A 19,565-nucleotide genomic window follows, 5' to 3' on the forward strand; every position below is an offset into this window, starting at 1 on the left:
CCACGAACGTCAAAAATACCTTCTGTTAGTGGTGTTGTCTGAGTACACTTACACGTTAGTAGTTTTGTATAACGTTGAAATCCGTCCTTTGGCGTGGGTTTGCCCAGGAGCTTGCCACACAAAAGGCTAACAGTTGAAATGATCGATAAGCGTCTCTCATTTCCACCACTGCAGAGGATGGTTTTAAACAAAGGGCCATTCTGCAAAGCTCCTTCTCCTCCGCCATCCTCATTAGTCCTTACAGCCACAACATGAGCTTGGACATGAAGAAAATGGGTGAGATTGAAACTGATGAATAGGGGGAAAACAGCCTATTAGTGTTGAATTTTTTTCTTCTTTGGCCATATGGCGTGAGACCCACTGGAGCTTGTCTGGGGTTTGTGTTGCCTCAAGGTATCAGGGGAAGCTGCAAACTGTGGTTGCTTTCAGATTGCTGTATCGTATTGCATCTTTTCTTAATTGACCATTGAGTCCACTCTATTACTATCGGAAATGTGAGACTTTTGAATATGAAAGTGAGATTTACTTTTAGCATTGTGTAGTACCATCGGGCTTGATGTGTTTTTGCAAGCTTGCATAATGCGATCCTGAAGCGGAACTTTCATTAATGTGTTAATGTTGGGATAATTCTAGATGGTTGATGATTACCTGTAATTGGACACCATATGCAAAGAATGTTGGCAAGTGGGCTTTGACTAGCGAGAAGGGACTCTTTCAGGTATCATAAACACTACCATGTGCATAAAATCTGCATAGCATGCTGCTTTGTGCATGCAGTGTAGTAATACTAAACATATGACTCGCAATTGTCCTTTATACAGTAGAGCTTTTTTGTGTCTTTTGTCGAACAAGTTACATCCCCTGAAGTGTCAACTGACATTTTAACAAAATAAAAACAGCATATACAGCATCTGAAAGCATACACTTCCAGCCTTACCTGTCTCTCCACACATTGTATCTCATCGCGCCCAAGGTCAGTCACAGCAGGTCAACACATTGTTTTTCCTCCCTGTTAACAAAACAGAGGCCAGTTAAATAGTTGTGACACCAAGATAAGATTTGGCCTGCTCTTTGTGGGAACCAGTTGCTACAGCATGTTTACTGCCTAACATGTTTTTTAACTTCTAAACTTAATAATGACATTTGGTCAGGCTACCATGCACAGTAGACATATTAAGCACACCCTTACACTCCTGGATTTACTGTTTTTCACTTTGCTCTTACTGCATTATTCTATTGGCGGCATTACTCTTAATTCCTGATAGAGCTGCGTGGTTAAACAAGTGTTAAAGATGCATTCTTGAAAATATGGCCTTATTTTAGGGGTTAGCTGTAGGGGAATGGATTGTAATTTAACTGTTAAAGTCATATTTAAAAGAAAAAAAAATACTATTACCCTGTAATGCTGCATCACATTGGGAAAAAATACATATTTTTTGTAAACCTCCAATATACAGTATATTGTTTAAAAAAAGGATTACTCTTGACATCTGAAAACCATCATACATTTTTCTTTTTTCCTCTATGGATTTTTTGGACTGTTTATTACAGGATCAGTATTGTTTCAAACTGTGCTCAACAGAGTACAAAATTTACATTTGATTGGTCAACCTCTATTTAAATGTACTGTATTATTTACCAGGTGTAAGTCCAGACAGATATAAAGTTATCTGTACCATGTATGGCACATTCCAAATACCATTTAGTCTGAGTGCGTTTTTTTTTTTTTTTAATTTAAAACAAACAAACAAAAAAACACTGTTGTATACAGATTGTGCCTAGATTAGACTACAAGATTTTTACTCCATTGATTGCCACCAATTTTCTATCACAGCTGATTTTCCAGATCGGGCCTGACCTATTTTGTCAGGAATGACAAAACTCCTTGTACTGTGGCATAATCTATGACCAGATATTTGTTCATATAATGTCAAATTTAAGTTTATCCAATTTTATTTCTTTCCTTCCATGTAGTGTGACATGAACAAGAACCCTCTGACATCTAACCTGACGTTGGCCAAGAGGATTATCTTGAAATTGCGCAAATCCTGCTATGCTCGCCATCATCAATTTTTATTTTTGCACAAACCAATGTTTCCCAAAACCTTAGATGATAAATCAACAGAATACTGCCAACATCTTTATGTAGAACTGTTATTCTTAACACTAACTAGTGATTAGTGTTGCCTGCTCACGAGCCATATTAAAATTACACAAACATTACCTCAACCTCTCTTTTAAGAATGGTTCGTCCTCTGATGCATTCGGGGATCACACCATACCCCTAGGCTGTTCAGTATGTTTTAGAAGGATTGTAATTTACCATTAAATCACTGATAATCCTATTGGCATGTCTATCTTTTCTCATCACTTTATACTAGCAATTAGGTTAGTGGACACTCATCGTTTAGCCTTTTTTTTTTAAATGTGATTGTTGACAAACTATAACTGGGAGTGACAAACAGCTTGGAGCAAGAAGAGTCTGTCTCTTATTTGGAGAAAGTTTTGCAATCTTAAAAGTATTCGCAGTAAAGACCAGTTCGGGGTGTAGTCCACCTTTCGCCAAAAGTTTCTGAGAGAGGCTTCAGCACTTCCGTGACCCTTGTGAGGCAGTCCTTCTGGTACTTAGTGGTAAACAAATCAAATTTAGGCACACTTTTATATCTCTCACTCGAAACCTCCCACGTTGAAATTTGATAAATATTATTTATTTTCACGTTATTGTTATTATTATTATTGTCTAAATTGTTGACAATGCCTTCCTCTCTTTGATGATGCAAATTGGCTCAATAAATGTGCAGTTTTTTGGGGGGTTTCCTGAAATGTGATAGTTTTGGAGGTGCAATCATCCTCTCCGATGCCAGAGATATGCAATATAAAGAATGTAACGACAAATAAGTGCCCTCCATTTTGTAGATGATTGCATGCGCAGACACACACACACGTAATAAACAGACTTTGTAAGTCAAGTCCTTTGTCTGTCCTAGTTTAACGGTAGCAGTGTCTGATTGGAGGGATGTGAGCTCATCAACAACATATTAGCCCATGTGTAATAATCTACTCGTAGCTCCAAGTCATAATTAGAATAATCAACGTTAAGTGTGCTTGTGTATTTACCCCTTCCCCCAACACACCACGTATGACAAGAAGCTAGTTGCCACTGCCTTATAAAGTCCTCAGACAGCAGGAGGAAGGCATACAAGGATAGGGAAGCGCAAGGGGTGGGGGGGGTTCCTCAGTTTTGAGTCAAGCTATGGGATTATTGGGTCATGCTTTGTTACCCAGCTGTAGAAAAAAATCTTGTTCACAGAAAGGGGGGTAAGAAGGATCTGTGTGTGAAATGTATGTGTGTGTCCCTTCTACGTCTCTGCCTGTAAAATGTTACATAAAGCTGTAATGGGTCACCATTGTCTTTTGAAGCAATTGTGACTCTCACAAACCGAGACAGCAGAGTTGGACATGATTAAACTGTATGTGACTGTCAATGAGTTGTAACTAGTGCTTTTAAAAGGTTCTAATTATAATCCCTTCACACTGCCAGGTAGTAAATATGTGTATCTTCTCTGTAGAGCAATATGCATTTTTTAAAACTATTTTCCTTTTAAAAAGTTGTCAATGATTTTGAAATTACCAAGACAATTTCACCTGTCCATCAATTTGGTTATGCACACCCTTACATAGTGCTATGATAGAGAGCAGCTTGAGAAACTGCCGACACCATTGACATGGGGAATGGAATAAGAATGTCCTGTATTAGTTTCTTCATGTCCTGTGTTAGTTTCTTCACGTCACCATGGAACATTATACTGTTAGGTTCCATTAATGAGTTAATTCCTTCATGTGGATGACTGGTTAGTACTTCTACCTCACACCTCTGAGGACCTTGGGTTAAAATATGCCTCTCGCCTGAAGACAGATGTGATAGGGTCCCCCAAAAAATGTTGAGCTTCTGATTTCCTACATTTCAGAACTAGGGTTGGTAGTTTTATTTTACAAGATTTTTACTCCAGCTTCAGTACATGGTGGCACCATTTTCTTGTCAGTTCTCGTTAATTCACGCTCAACATTCATGGTCAAGTCTTGCATTACGAAACACCAGAATATTAAATACGCAACGTAATCAGGGTGCAACGAGGCGCAGCAGCGCACATAAGGACGTGGCACACGACAATTCTGCCGCCCACCGCAGCTGCTGTCAAACACCCGACTTAACTCTGTGCTTCCGCAGCAGAACGCAGAGAGCGAGCACCCACATTCGTGGTGCGCAGGGCATGTTAGCTCGCTGCCCACGGGGCCATGGAGAACAATGTCCATGACGTATTTTTCATGTGGTGTAAAAATGTTAGGGTCGGTGGGAAATTTTAGAGTCGGTTGGGAAATCGGAACCGCAAGTTTTTCATTTATTTATTTATTTATTATTTATTTATTTATTTATTTATTTATTTTTTTTTACACCGACTCTCCAGCAGGCCTCTGACCATAGTGAGGATAATCAGTACAGGAAATTGATGGATGCATACTTCCTTCATGCATAGCTAATATAGCTATTTTCCTCCCACACTAAACACTACGCTTTACATGACAAACATTATTGGGGCCAATCAGCGAGTTTAAAAAAATGTTAACTGATCACTGATCCGATCACAAGATGGAGAAATGTATCGATTTAAATGACATGTTTATTTACTCTGTACTCAATTCCGCCCCAAACTTTATCCACAGTAAGTTCTTTATTCATCTAATTGTGCCAGTGAGGGATAGTGACAGACAAAACAAATTAATGGTCTTCTGTTAGATGACAGGAAGTACGTACATTAATTCATGAATTTGCTTTTTGTGAGGTTTTTATTTTTTGGTGTGCCGTGTAGTAGCGGCTTTGCCAATGCATCTGTCTAGCTCTCTGTCTAAAGAGAAAGTCAGAGATGGTAGAGCCCAGGTTCTCAGTCGTGAACAACTTACAGTGCTTGGTTAGTGAGTCTGATGTCGGTTGGAGAGCCTGTATCTTGCCCCATGACTTGAGTTTTCTTATAGCTTATGGTCAACCCAAAGGCCTTAACGGCTCTTAAAGGCTCTAAATGAGGTGGTGCATGAGCAATTCAAGCACCTCCACTGTGTGGGTCGTGATTGCTGCATCGTCCGCAAATAGGAGATCTCGAAGGCAATTCTGCTGGACCTGGGAATCAACCTTGACCCGGGAGAGGTTATAGACTTTCCCATCTTATCTAGTTCAAAGATAAATGCCCTCAGTGGCTCATCCAGAGGTGTGCTTCAGCAGGATGGTGCCAAATATTCCAAACAGTGTCGGAGCTAGGATGCAGCCCTGTTTCACATATTGAAACTCTCTGAGATTAAGCCATTAAAGACGATGGTGCCAGTCATGCCGCAGTGGAGTGATTTAATGATGTTCAGTAGCCTGGGTGAGCACCCTATTTTTAGCAGGATCTTGAAGAGGCCATCCCTGCTGGCTGTATCGAAGACTTTCATCAGGTCTATGTAGACTACAAAGAGTGTCAGTCTTTGCTCTCTGCATTTCTCCTGCCGCTGTTTGACTAAGAAGACCATGCCGATGGTAGACTTATTGGCGCAGAAGCCACACTGAGACACGGCGTAGATCGTCTCTGCAACTACCTTGATTCCTTCCCTTCAGTGCAACTTTAGCAAACAGCTTCTCAATCATGCTCAAAAGGAGATGCCACGGTGGTATTGCAGTCACACTATTCACCTTTGTTCTTGTATAATGTGACGAGTTTGCTTCATGCCATCATACATCCCGCTGATGTTGCCAGTATCAGCTGCAGTCTGGATCTTGGAGCAGTGCTGAAGCCAATATTTATTGGCTCACCGCGGTGCAATCTGCTGGACTTTGCTGGGGCTTCCCATAGGGTCAGCAGGTTCTGTTCAATGGGGGTAGTTTAGGTTAGGTTTAGGTTTCATGATGAAAACAATTAGCGTTTTCACCATCAGGTTGTCTCTGGCAAACATTTTGCACCTTTCAAATGCAGTGGCGATGGGAGCAAGCCCCGGTTCTTTCATGGCTGGTTTTGGGATAGTAGTGGCACAAATGTCTCTGTAGGCTTTCAAAACACTGTCCGTCAAAGCTGCTAAAAAGTAACATACTTTTACTCCATTACAATTATCGAAATGTTGGTACTACAGTATAACGTCCGAACATGCTCGTTACGGTTAACTTGTATTTCCTGCTACCGGGTGAATACTGATGGTTTAGGATCAAGCTTGTTTTATTGCCAACGTTCAAACACATAAATTAATTTCAAGATTACACAAAATAAGCGATGTCTTTCGATATCTATGTATTTCTACTCGTAACAAATTTTACGCGCGTGATTTTTACGTGCTCAACTGTGCAGATTTTTGAGTGCCATGGCGCGCGGCCACATACGCGCTTGTCAAATCACAGTGACTGTGAATTACCAGTAGTTTGTTAAATTACCACAACTCACTTATTTTTTTCAGTTGTAACAACAACAGTGATAACAATTATAGGTATCATATTTCAGGTAAAAGCCTTGACCATCAGTTTATGTGGTGGCACGGTAAGGATTAGTTAGCACATCTGAATCATAGATAAATGAGTGGAATATTTTTTTTTTGTTCATTATATATTTTTTTTTATTTAGCAGATGTTTTTTTTAATTTAAAGTGCATATTTTTATTTATAATTTTTTCATTTCATTTTGCTTATTTTTTTTGTTTACAGTATATTTTTTTCATTTCTTGTGTTTTAAGGGTGTTAAACCACACACTTGAACTTTTTTCAGATAGGCATTAACATTTTCAAACATTTCTTATTTAAACACTCAAAATTCAAACCTTTGTAGCTTAAAAAACAAAAAAAGCACATAACTGTATTCTTGCTTTCTTCCGAGCCATGACGTGTTGTGCTGATGCGCCAAAATGCTGTGGGGGCGGCCATCGAGCCCTGCTGCATCTTGGTACGTAGGGTGGTTGACAATAGTCTACAGTCCCTTAGTCACTTGGGACAAAGAACGCAATGTGGGGTTTCCCTTATAGAATCAGGATACAGAACACAATGCACATTCATAGGATGGAAAGAAAAGCCTGCTACACTTTAAAAAAATTACATGCACACGCACATTCGTCTAATAGCGAGGTCGCGTAAAGTGTTGTAGCAATGGAGCACTGTAATGGTATAAATATACCATCAACCGTATAAATAAAGGTTGTTGTAACACATATTGTATAACTAATATATTTTTATATAGTATAAATTGTGGTGTATATATGGTATAATATTTAGTTCATTAGCCTGCTACATAGTGTCACCCGAAACGATGGAGTGTTTGCATATCCCTCTATCTGTTTGCATATCCCTCCATATCCACTGCTTTTATCCAATTACTCCCATAACACTTATACGAATGGTATATCTCCACATGTACTAAGATAAAGCACAAAGCAAACACAATTTACTGTTGTTCAATGTATAGAAGATTTCAACATTCTATCATATGTGCAAATTAGTCGTCTTTAGCCGAAAGTCGCCGTTGTGAACTGAGTGTAGGAAATGTCCGTGAATTGTAGAAATCTGAGTTATTCTGAGGGGGATGGTCACTGTCGCTGTCATCATAGACATTTTCGTACTCTTTCAGGGCTGACACCTAGATCCATTCCACACATCCAATGTCCACACACACACGCACACACACACAATTGTGAATATTATTTCCTGTGCACTCGGGACCAGCTTTGGATAAATCACAGACGTTGACTAGACCAGAAAAAACTATTCTGCTGCTTCTACTAAAAAGTAACATAATTTTACTCCGTTACAAGCTACAGCTATTCATCAAATATTGCTGATTTATCAACTACTTTATGAGTGAGATTACGATTTATACTTCCGCTTTACTACTGTTTGCTCCAATCCAGTTTAAGCACTACTGATGTTTAAGGCTAGTTCACCAATCAAACAACATCAGAAAGTCACATGACCTCACACAACAGCTTTCTGGTCAAATGTACATTATTAAAACAAGATAATCCAGCCCATCTGATTGGCGTGCCTAAGTGGCGGCCATGTTGGGAAGTTCCTCATTACCATGAAGGTATACAGACATCTACAAACAATAACTTCAGAATTTCCATTTTATTTAGCATTTTTTAAAGATTAATGTTCATGCTATTGTTAAAAAAAATCAGAAATTACGCATACTTGAGTAATTACCGTATTTTCCGGACTATAAGTCTCTCGGGAGTTTAAATTGCACGAGTCAAAAAATTGATACTAAAGGAGGAGAAAACACAAGTCACAGTGGAGTATAAGCCGCATTTTTGAGAGGAAATGTATTTGATTAAACCCACTCAGAACAGACGTTTCATCTTGAAATGCGATTTGAAATAAAAATAGAACAGAAAAAAAGGTTAAATAGGTGTACGGCATTGCTAATGTTGCGTAACTTGTAAACAACAAACTGAGAACGTGCCTGGTATGTTAACGTAACATTGCAGTTATTCAGATAACTATAGAGCTCGTGCACCTACGTCACCAAAGTCACGTGACTGGCCATATTGACGGTCAAACGAAGCATTCTTCAATGCTAAGTCGGTTGGAGATGGCACGAAAATATGTCTTGTAGAACAACGCCCAGAGTTTTGTCCGATACCGTTAAACATTTAGAAAGTGATAATAAACGAAGGTACATGGAAAAATGAGAGAGACTTGGCAAAGAAGACCCACATTTAATGTCGAAGTTGATGTTTTCGCCGAAAAGAAACTGTACCGTTAACCCGTTTCCGCTTTTCTTGGAGAACTGGATCTACCTATGTATCTGGTGAGTAAGTCGTCGAGATTTACACGGAAGAGTTTGAAAGCTTAGAAAACTCTGGACGCATATAAATACTTTGTTGCTGGATCTGTTCTCAATCAAGAATAAATCCCACATAGTGAATGAGCTGCTCAGATTTTTTCAATGCAAATACCAATATTTAAATAAATGACCCCTGGTTTTACACAAACTCGCATTCATTAACTATGATTGGAAAAAAAAAAGACAGCCAGTCGGCTCCTCTGTACACAAAACGTGTTGCGGCCACACGTTAAACTTCTCTGTGACAGATGTTTTTTAATTTTTTTAAATATACATTGTTCTCAAATGTTTCCAATGTGCTTTTAAAAAATAAAATAAACCACTGGGATAGGCTTCAGCCCCGATAGACGGAAGCGTGTTGCAACAACATGTTAACCTACGTAAACATCATTGTGACCGACGGTTTTTCTTTTTTCTTAAATACGCATATTTGAGAACAATGCCTATTAAAAAAAAAAAAAAAAAAAAAAAAGGCTGTTGGAGAGAGGTTTAGCCGGGGACCCTTCTGTGCCATGCATGATTTCAAACCATGACGTCTTAGTGTATAACCAACAGTCACCTTGGAAACTGTGGTCCCAGCTCTTTTGAGATCATTGACCAAGTCCTGTCATGTAGTCCTGGGCTGATTCCTCACCTTTCTAAGGATCATTGAGACCCCACGAGGTCAATCTTGCATGGAGCTCCACTCGATTGAGATTGACCCTCATGTTTAGCTTCTTCCATTTTCTAATGATTGCTCCAACAGTGGACGTTTTTTCACCAAGCTGCTTGACGATTTTTCCGTAGCTGAGTTGTACAATTTTGTCTGTGGTGACTTTGGACAGCTCTTTGGTCTTGGCCATGTTACACGTTTGAGTCTTACTGATTGTACTGGGTGGAGAGGTGTATTTATGCAGCTAACGACCTCACACAGGTGAATACAAGGATTGGAGGTGGACTTTTAAAGGCGGACTAACAGGTCTTTGAGGGTCAGAATTCTAGCTGATATAATTGTCAAAAAAATCCTACATTGTGATTTCTGGATTTTTCTTTTTAGATTATCTCTCTCACAGTGGATATGCACCTACGATGAAAATTTCAGACCCCTCCATGATTTCAAAGTAGGAAAACTTGCAATACAGCAAGGTGTTCAAATACTTATTTTCTTCACTGTATAATAAGTATGAGATTGTGATTAACTTTGACTTTTATCTAGTTCTATTGTTAGACTAGTCTGTCCATGTATCTAAATGCGAACGGTCATTTTACCCCGGGGTACTGCGTTATCTTGAAGTTGAAAACTTTTCCCTTCTCCATGCTTTCGGAAGATATAATGTACTGCTATGTTTCATCAATGGATTGACAATAGATAGTGCCGTAAATTACGTGAGATTATAAAATTACATCATGATGAAATAAAATGATTTGGTTATGTGAATATTTAATTTTGAAGTTGAATGTCTATTAACCTCTTTAAAAATGTTTGTCTCAGTCTGTGCAGTGTCAATAAATTATGATTATGGTATTAGGTAACAACTAGATACTTGGGTATAACAACTCAGTAAGTTATTTTAAGGTCTTGCGATTCCATCCCTAATCATGCCCGCAACTTTATATTTGTGGGCATGACTGACCACACCCGTACATTTTTCAAATGTGAGTGACTCTATATACACATATGAAGAGTTCAGACACAAAAGCAGATATATCCATTTTTGTTGTTTCTGTAGACTCTATATATATGAAGAGTTTTTTTTTCAAAACGTGACATAGGCATTTTTTTCAGATTTACGAAACTCGCGCCAAAATTATCCAGCTCCGAATGGTAGTTATTGGGATACTCTGATTTTTGTTGAAAGTGTGACATATCGTTCTATATCAGCCAAGGAAGATCGCGTTTTATTTCAAAATGCGACATATCGAGATCTTATTTAGAGCAAAATGCGACATAATTTCGTTCAATCAGCGGGCGCTGCTGAAGCAAGCAGCATCCAATCAGAATTTGTCTAGAGGGAAGTTCCGGTATCTTCCACATCATCATCCAAAATGGCTGCGCCCACGTTTGAGAGAGAACTAAGTCTTGTATTTTGTTTATCAATGTTTAATAATATCGAATAAATGAATCAGTGATTGTGCTGGTTTACATGCAGGGTGTCCCATTGTGAGGGTGCTTTTCCTATTTAATTTTAATTCTTTATGAAATTATTGCAATTTAATACTTCAGTTCTCATCCAAGTACCATTGTCATCTGAATGTAATAAACATATTGTTTTGTCTATGATTGTGTAATGCTTGAATCGTAATTTTGTTGTTCAAAATATTTCACCAACGATCATTAATGAATGAATACATTTTTATAATTCTATGCCATCTTTTTTTTTTGCCATTTTTATAAGGAAAGTTATAGGCTATGACTTAAGAAAAGTTGACATTAAAAGGAAATCAGCACTTTTGGAGTAGACTCAGTTTCTGTCTATGAGCATTATGAATACTGTTATTATTACTACTACATATCCTATTCTTTCCCCCGACAGCTACAGCTATAAATAAAATCAAAAGAAAGCAGACTCAATGAGTCAGATTTCAAACAGTGAATTTGTGAGTTTGAAACTGATTTCATTTTGGAGATGTGTGTATGAGATCGACTACCTATTTTTTTTCTGCTGGTATCCCTCGCAACCCATATTAACCTTGGTAGACTGGTTTGAAGCAGTTTACTTTCTTAATGATCTCACATCAACTTATAAACAAAATTAATCAACTGAGTGACACAATGCCTGCAGATGTCGGATTGCAGAATTGCATACAGATACACAAAATTACAATGATGTAAACTCAACCTTTCCAAGACCTCATACTGAACAAACAAACAGTTTCTAAATAACTGAAAAACACCTTTTTAAAAGAATTTCCCATTTTTTCATTTCCTTTTTCAACATCTGACATTAGTGAGCTAATTGTGAAAATTGTGACTGGTGACTGACCCTTATTTCTGATACCTAACTCTCTAAATGTGGTGGTCATGGTCTTAAATATTATTTTAAAATGCTTGAAATGTTGAAAGGCAAATAGTTTTCATGATTGCCTATCAAGAGCAACTGATTTTTTTAAAAAATAATACAGCTGCTCCTGAAGGTTTAAGTCAAAATTTGGATATGTCTCACTTTGCCAAGAATAGAATGTTTGGATATGTCTCATTTTGGAGAAAAAATGAAATTTGTCATCAAAAAAACTCTGTGAATATTAAAGCCAATATTTTTTGTAGTATGGTGTTTAGTTACTTTTTAGCATCTCTTTCCATCCCCCAATAGTTAGAAACATAAATTGAGTTTGTTTTCACTTCAATACCAAGCCCTTTTCTCAAAATGAAAAAATAGATATGTCTCATTTTGAAAACAAACTCTTTATATATATATATATATATATAGAGAGAGAGAGAGAGAGAGAGAGAGAGAGAGAGAGAGAGAGAGAGAGAGAGAGAGAGAGAGAGAGAGAGAGAGAGAGAGAGAGAGAGAGAGAGAGAGAGAGAGAGAGAGAGAGAGAGAATATATAAAAATAAACAGCCCTACAATGTTTTTTTGTTATTGTTGTCACCATTTCAATGTCTGTGTTAGCCCATCTGTTGTATATTCTGCTCTTTTATGCCTTCACGTTTGTGGTTCGGTGTAGTATCTATCCTTGTAAGCTTTTGAAGCAGGCAGTTGCTGTTGTACTCACTTATTGCACCATCCCACACCTGTCTTTTATTAGTTTTGTACGTGGGTTTAAGTGTGTATATGCACACATGGCGGACACATTTGGCTGCTGTCCATGTTTAAGAGGAAGGCTGGCCTTGAGACTTGAAAGGAATGGCTAGTTTTGATGTTGTATGGTTGATATTGCCAAACAAATGTTGGGCAGAAATGATGATACATAAAAGGGAAAGAGATCAAGCTTTTTGTTGTATTGTTACTTGGTGGAACAAAACAATGAAAAAAATGTGTGCTTTTTGGCTGGTTATTTTGGTTGTCCTCTGGAGACTCTGCATTTTCTAAAAAAATGCAATCTCAAGACATCAGAAAACTTTGTACTGTATCAGAATTATTCAGTAAAGTGGTCTTCAATCATTGATCTATGGACTGGTACCGGGCCATGAGGCATTTGTTTCCGGGCTGCAGAGAAAGAATGACAAATGTGAATAATTTCGTTTGTATTGCACGTCACGTGTCACTGTCTTTTAGTTTAAAAATTAACTAGATCTTCGCTGCCGCAGCAGCTGCGTGTCTCAACTGATACATCGAGAACAGAACAGTTCTCAGCTATCTCCAGTGCTTCTGTTTCCAGTCTGAGGGGGCTGGCTAACGCCAGCAGAGCTCATAGAACAAAATATTTTCATAAACTAATTCAGTTCATTACATTACTGAAAAGATTTATTCTTTTGAATAAAGTGTTCACAAACGAAACGATCTCAGGAGTGACTACTTAAAATATGGGTTGATCGCAACTGTTAACTCTCAGGCACCAAGTCTGCTCTTATACAGATCAGTAGTCATAGATTTCTGCTCGACACAGGCAGAACTACTTTAATAGTAAAAGTAAAAGTCTATTCTAATTGAGGAGATGCGGAACTGCAGTCTGGTCTAGCTGGTTAGAACAACTCTGACCTCCACATCTGCATCGCACCCAGAGTAGATGCACCACAAAGTGACGGAGGATGCAGAAGTGAGGCAAGCGATTGTGTGTCGTGTGTTGCATTGATGCCTCCCAGACACCTCCCTGGTAAGGTGTTCTGGTAAAATCTCACCGGAAGAAGACCTAGGGGACCACCCAAGACACGCTGGAGAGACTATATCTCTCAGCTGGCTTGGGAAAGCTTCACAGTCCCCCAGAAAGAGCTGGAAGAAGTGGCTGGGGAGAAGGATGCCTTGGCGTCACTGCTAAAGCAACTCCCCCCATGGTCCAACCTTTGATAAGAGGAAGAGGATGAATGGATTGATCTCTGTGTGTGCGTGTGTGGGTGTGTATACTCCCACACGCACACACACACACACATATACAGTGAACAAAATAAGTATCTGAACACCCTGTTATATTGCAAGTTCTCGCACTTGGAAATCATGGAGAGGTCTGAAATTTTCATCTTAGGTGCGTGTCCACAGTGAGAGAGATCATCTAAAAAGAAAAATCCATAAATCACTATGTATAATTTTTTTACTGATTTGTGTGATATAGCTGCAAATACGTATGTGAACACCTGTCTATCAGCTACAATTCTGACCCTCAGTGACAGCCCAGAGGAGTGGCTCCGTCAGAAGCATATCAAGGTGTGGCCGAGCCAGTCTTCACACCTAAACCCAATGGAAAATCTTTGGACGGAGCTGAAACTCGGTGTTTCTCAGTGACAGCCCAGAAACCTGTCTGATCTAGAGAAGAACTGTGTAGAGGAGTGGGCCAAAATCCCTCTGCAGTGTGTAAAAACCTGGTGAACAACTTCAGGAAATGTTTGACCTCTGTAATTAAAAACAAAGGCTACTGTACCAAATTAACATTGGTTTTCTCAGGTGTTCAAATACCTATTTGCAGCTGTATCGCGCAAATAAATCGTTAAAAAAATCATACATTGTGATTTCTGGATTTTTCTTTTTAGATTATCTCTCTCACAGTGGACATGCACCTACGATGAAAATTTCAGACCCCTCCATGATATATTGCAGTGTTCAAATACTTATTTTCGTCACTGTACATGGGGGGTTGGGGATTTGGGAATACTGATTTTTGCCACCATGTTGTCCCACAAGCATTGGGTTGCTTGTGGGAATGCTCTGTGTTACTGTTTGTGTTTTTGTGTTTCATGAGGACTTGCTAACCATGAGAGAGCCTTCTTCTGACTTTTCTTCGACATCTCTCACCAATTCTCTAAAGCTTTTTCCAGAGTTGCTAGTCAGCACGCTCTTCAAAGCCTCACGTCGAAGAGGCTCGCGATCCGGAATAAAAGTCCGCCTTTGAAAGCAGGGACGTCGTCTAATACTTCCGCCGAAAGACATTGGACGTTCTGCGGCTCTGTGATTCACGGAGACTTGGCTTTGTGGACGAGTGCCCGACGGTGCTATCACGTTCAACCTCCATCGTGCTGATCGTGTCGGCGAGCTAACAAGCTTAATTGATACTCTTTTCAGAAGGCCAACATTCCAGTTAAGATCCTTTTTTGTTAGTCACTTGAAAGATATGAGAATTTTCTGAAATACTGGATTTGTTAATTCTTTTCCTTCTACCATTGTCATCAAATTTTAAACAAACATTTCGCTTTGCTAGCGGTGAACTAATATACACGTTCTACTTTTTGGAAAAAAAATTGAATAAATGGAGTTTGCCTTGATATTAAAAAAATAATATTCCACCGCCTTTTGTTTTCCGTGTTAGCATACAGGTAAGTCCCTATATATATTTTTTATGGGTTGTTTTCACGTGACGTCACCGTCGTGCTACCTCGGGCAAATAGCTTACGAAATACCATCAAGACCTCAATTTCTGTTCGCTACAACAACCTAACTATAAAAAATGAGACTGAACTCACCATTTACAAAGTGTCTTGAGCAGTCATGTGTCCAATTCCACTGCTCCTCCTTAGTGATTTCTGTTACATAGAATAAAAGATCAAGGGCACAATGGACCTTTCTGACCTGTCAATCACTCGTTCAATAATAGCCAATCAGATAGCTGCATTGTCTTAATCCCTGGCTTGACATGCCCCTCTCGCCTTATTCTCCCACAAGCAATGCTGGTTGTCAGTAGCGTGTGCTTGGAAAAGTTAATGTTATGAAGAAAATGGTCCTCAGATGCGATTGGGGAACGTAATATTCTGATGAAAGATATATCCTGCTACGTTACAAGGGGCCCGGTTGATTCATTTTCCAAAGCATAAAGCAGAGTTGAAATGTCTACGATGAATTAAGGCTTGCGAAGACCGCACCTACAACTAATTGTGAACCAGATCAACAAACAAAAGGCTGTATGTTTGAAAGTATGTGAGGGAGAAGTATCTTACCTGAGTTTGATTTAATTATTATCAGTGATTTATACATTTCAGGAGAACAACTTTCACTTTCTTAGTGTATCACTGACCTGCCGAATGAAGTTTGTAATGTTTTATGCCGAAGAGTCGGGTTAGTGATAGGTAAATGAGCAATGTCATGCAAGAGAAATGTCTATTCCCCTATTTGTATCACATCAGGCTTTTAAGACAGCACTGGGTTCGATTACGAGCCATGTCAAAATTTTTCATCTGGTGACTACGGTACTCACTGGGTTAATCACCATTGTTTAAATGCATGTGTAAGAAATCAAACCTAACTCACTTATAAAGACTACAATGATATTACTCATGATCTTTCCAAGTAAAAAGTAGTCACCCTGCTTTACAAGTGCATTACGATTTCACTATTTTATCCTGTTGGATTTCAATATGAAGTCTGTGAGGGCAGCATGATACATTGTTTGCTGATTGACATTTTGTACAAGTGTGCAGTACTTTCAGTGATGTACTGTAATATGTAACTATACTAATGTGATTTTTTCGAAATGTACAGTAATTTCCAGTGAATCAACTGTAATAATAAAAGTGATCAGCAGAGGGACCTGTTTGGACATGCTAACAAGATTAGCACCCAAGTTATGGTCAATTAAAATGCTAAAAACAACACATGAAGCGACCCAAAGTGTTATTTACTCATCTCCTTTTATGATAATTATGAAGGAGGACTCTGGAAACAGTGTACACCAGCTACATTACCTATTTTGCTCTTCAGAATGAAACTACAGTAGGCAGGCACGTGCACTTGCGTGAGTGCACAAGGTGTGTTGAGGGACTGTCAATGTGAGTAGATTTTCCTGGATTTTTTTTTTTTAATATGATAAAATACATGATTGTAAAAGATGATCTAGGAAAATCTTTTTTTCACAAAATGCTTTACTTAAAAACTGTACTATCACTCTGTGGTAATAGGGATTTTATTTTGTTTTGGAATATAAGAATAGATCAGCTAAAATTCTAATTAGATTTTTTTTTTTTAATATAGTCACTCAGAGCTGCTTGGAATGCAGTTATATCATTTTCAGCATTGTTTATTTTGTACTGCTGTGTGCTTTTGTTTGCACATTAAGGACTATAGTCCTGTTTTTTTGTTTTAATTCCACTATCCATCCATCATCCCATAGCACTGATCCTCAATAGGTTTGGGGCATGCAGGTGCCTAGTTCAGCTACTGTAACTCTGACCAAGATGTGGTCACCAGCCAATTGCAGGGCACATATACAGATAGCCAGACAAACATTCACGCTCACATTCACACCTGTGGGCGATTTAGACTCTTACTCTACTGTGCATGTTTTTGTAACGTTTTAGGAAACCAGAATACCTGGAGAATACGTACACTGGCACAGGGAGAATGTGTAAACTCCAGGGTCAAGGCCAGATATGGACTTGAGAGTTTTTAGCTTCATTTAAAAACAAACAAAAAAAAAACAATAAACAAATGAATACATGTTATTTCGACATGCGCACACGTTTTCATGCTGTGTCTGCTGACAGTAGCATTTTTTTGTAGTTGATTTTAATATAACCTATTAGGTTGCAGTCTCACTGAGAAATGAATGGTACGATGACTGGAGAGTTGACTGCATGAGGGGATAATTAAAAAAGAAAATCTGCTTTATGAGGAGCATGGGTGAGTGACTGTGAAGGATGGAGGATAATGTAGGGACTTTTAAAAGAAGTGTGAAGGGAGGAAGCAGGAGCAAAAGCTAAAAAGCAAATGTAGACAAACACAAGGAACCTGTCATCTCTGTGGCTCCCACCTCACGTAAACACAGAAACGCATGCACTCACGTGCGCTTACACACAAACACAGTGCAGTCACAAAAAAGCCAAAGGGGAGGAAGGGACCTCATTAGATGCTCAGCAGTCTATTGTGTGTATGGGGGGGCTTCCATGATGTTGTGAAATGGGGGATGGGGATGCATTGATAAAAGAACAGAGTCAAGATGAATTGAGAGGAGGAGTCAAGTGCAGTCGCCCTCCTTCACAATACACGTACATGATTAATGTGGTCAGCCACCAGAAGGGTCAGTAAGTACTCTTGTAAAGATTGCCACCAACACACACACACACACACATACATATTTATGTGGGATAAGGACCCAGTTTTTACTCGTCAATTCTGATGAATGAAAAGTGGCTGGGCACGTGCCAGGGCTGGTGGTGCAGCCGCCCCGCTGGCCACCCCTTACTTTCTCCATTGCTACGGGGCGGGTGGGTCGTCAGGTGGATGATCCAGCAAGGTTTTGGCACTCACCAAAAGCCCCTCGTCAGGCCAAGTGCAGCGGAACTGCACAGCTAAAAAAAAAAGAACAAAAGAAAGTCTCAAACTCATACAATTCTTCAATGAGTTGTTTTCACGTGACGTCATCATTTGTGCTGCCTCAACGGTGGCCATTTTTTATCCCTGAGCTCTGTTCCTCAGCACATCATTCCCAGACTGACTACTGGGTTACCTGGCATACACACACCGTGGGACTCAGGACTGCGTCACAAAGGCGCAGTATTGTGCCATTCATCTTTTACTCTGTGACAGAAATCACGAAGGAAGAGCACTCGTCTGCTCAAGACACTTCGTAAATAGTTCAGTGTTATTTTTTATAGTTTGTTGTAGCTAACGAAAATTGCTGTAGTGTGTGCTGAGCTCTGTAACGTCCGAGTACCATTCCTCGTTGATATAAAAGCATATTCCACCGCCTTTTCGTTTTCGGTGTTAGCATACAGGTAAGTGCCCATATAAAAAAAAATATATGGGCACTTACCCGTATGGTAACACGGAAAATGAAAGGCGGTGGAATATTATTTTTTCAATGTTGAGGCAAACTCCATTTATTCAATTTTTTTTTCCAAAAAGTAAAACCTGTATATTACTTCACCACAAGCGAAGCAAAATGTTTATTTGTTTAAAATTTTATGACTATGGCAGAAAGACGAAAAAATAAACAAATCCAGTATTTCACAAAATTCTCAAACTTTCAAATGACCAATAAAAACGGATCTTTACTGTAGTGTTGGCCTTCTGAAAAGAGTAACAATTAAGCTTGTTAGCTCGATGACACGATCAGCACATGGAGGTTGAAGCCGGGCAGCGTGATAGCAGTGTCGGGCACTCATCCATAAAGCCAAGTCTCCTTGAAGCGCAGAGCCGCAGAACGTCCAAAATCTTTCGTCAGAAGCGTTAGACGATATCCCCGCTTTCACAGCTGGACTTGTGTACTAGCAACTCTGGAAAAAGCTTCAGCGAATTAGCGAGAGTTATCAAAAAAAGTCAGAAGAAAAGTCAGAAGATTGCTCTCTGATGGTTAGCAAGTCCTCGCTTGTGTACTTGAGTCCTGAAACGCCCGTGAAACACAAAAAAACAAACCGTAACAGAGAGCATTCCGGAGTCTACAATACTGGTAGGCATTAGGTAGAGAGGTAAAATGGCGACGCGCAGTGGTGTATGGGTAATTCAGCAAAAAATGTGACGTCAGTGAAAACAACCCATTAGGCTTCCCAGGCATACGTATTAAAACAAGATAAACCAGCCCAAATGATCCTTGTGCCTACGTGACCACCACATTGGGAAGGTCATTGTTGCCTTTAAGGCAACGGCATACCACTTGTTTATATTTGGACGAACAAAAACATCTTTCATGTATTGTATTTGCCTGGCAGTGTTTGCA

At 39.2% G+C, this 19,565-nt stretch overlaps 1 protein-coding gene and 1 long non-coding RNA gene across 2 annotated transcripts in view; one reads left to right on the plus strand and one right to left on the minus strand.

The window, feature by feature from the left end:
- The window catches only part of zswim5 (zinc finger, SWIM-type containing 5), an 87,772-nt gene that overhangs the window by 1,589 nt on the left and 66,618 nt on the right, over positions 1-19,565 (plus strand). The window lies entirely within an intron of this gene.
- On the minus strand, positions 54-7,768 carry LOC133511521 (uncharacterized). Its single transcript, XR_009797932.1, has 3 exons — positions 5,990-7,768; positions 5,723-5,894; positions 54-1,009 (listed from the first exon to the last, which is right to left on the minus strand). It is a non-coding gene; the product is annotated as an uncharacterized LOC133511521 (long non-coding RNA).

The sequence above is a fragment of the Syngnathoides biaculeatus genome, chromosome 13 (assembly GCF_019802595.1).
Source record: "Syngnathoides biaculeatus isolate LvHL_M chromosome 13, ASM1980259v1, whole genome shotgun sequence".
Taxonomy (NCBI): Eukaryota; Metazoa; Chordata; class Actinopteri; order Syngnathiformes; family Syngnathidae; genus Syngnathoides; species Syngnathoides biaculeatus.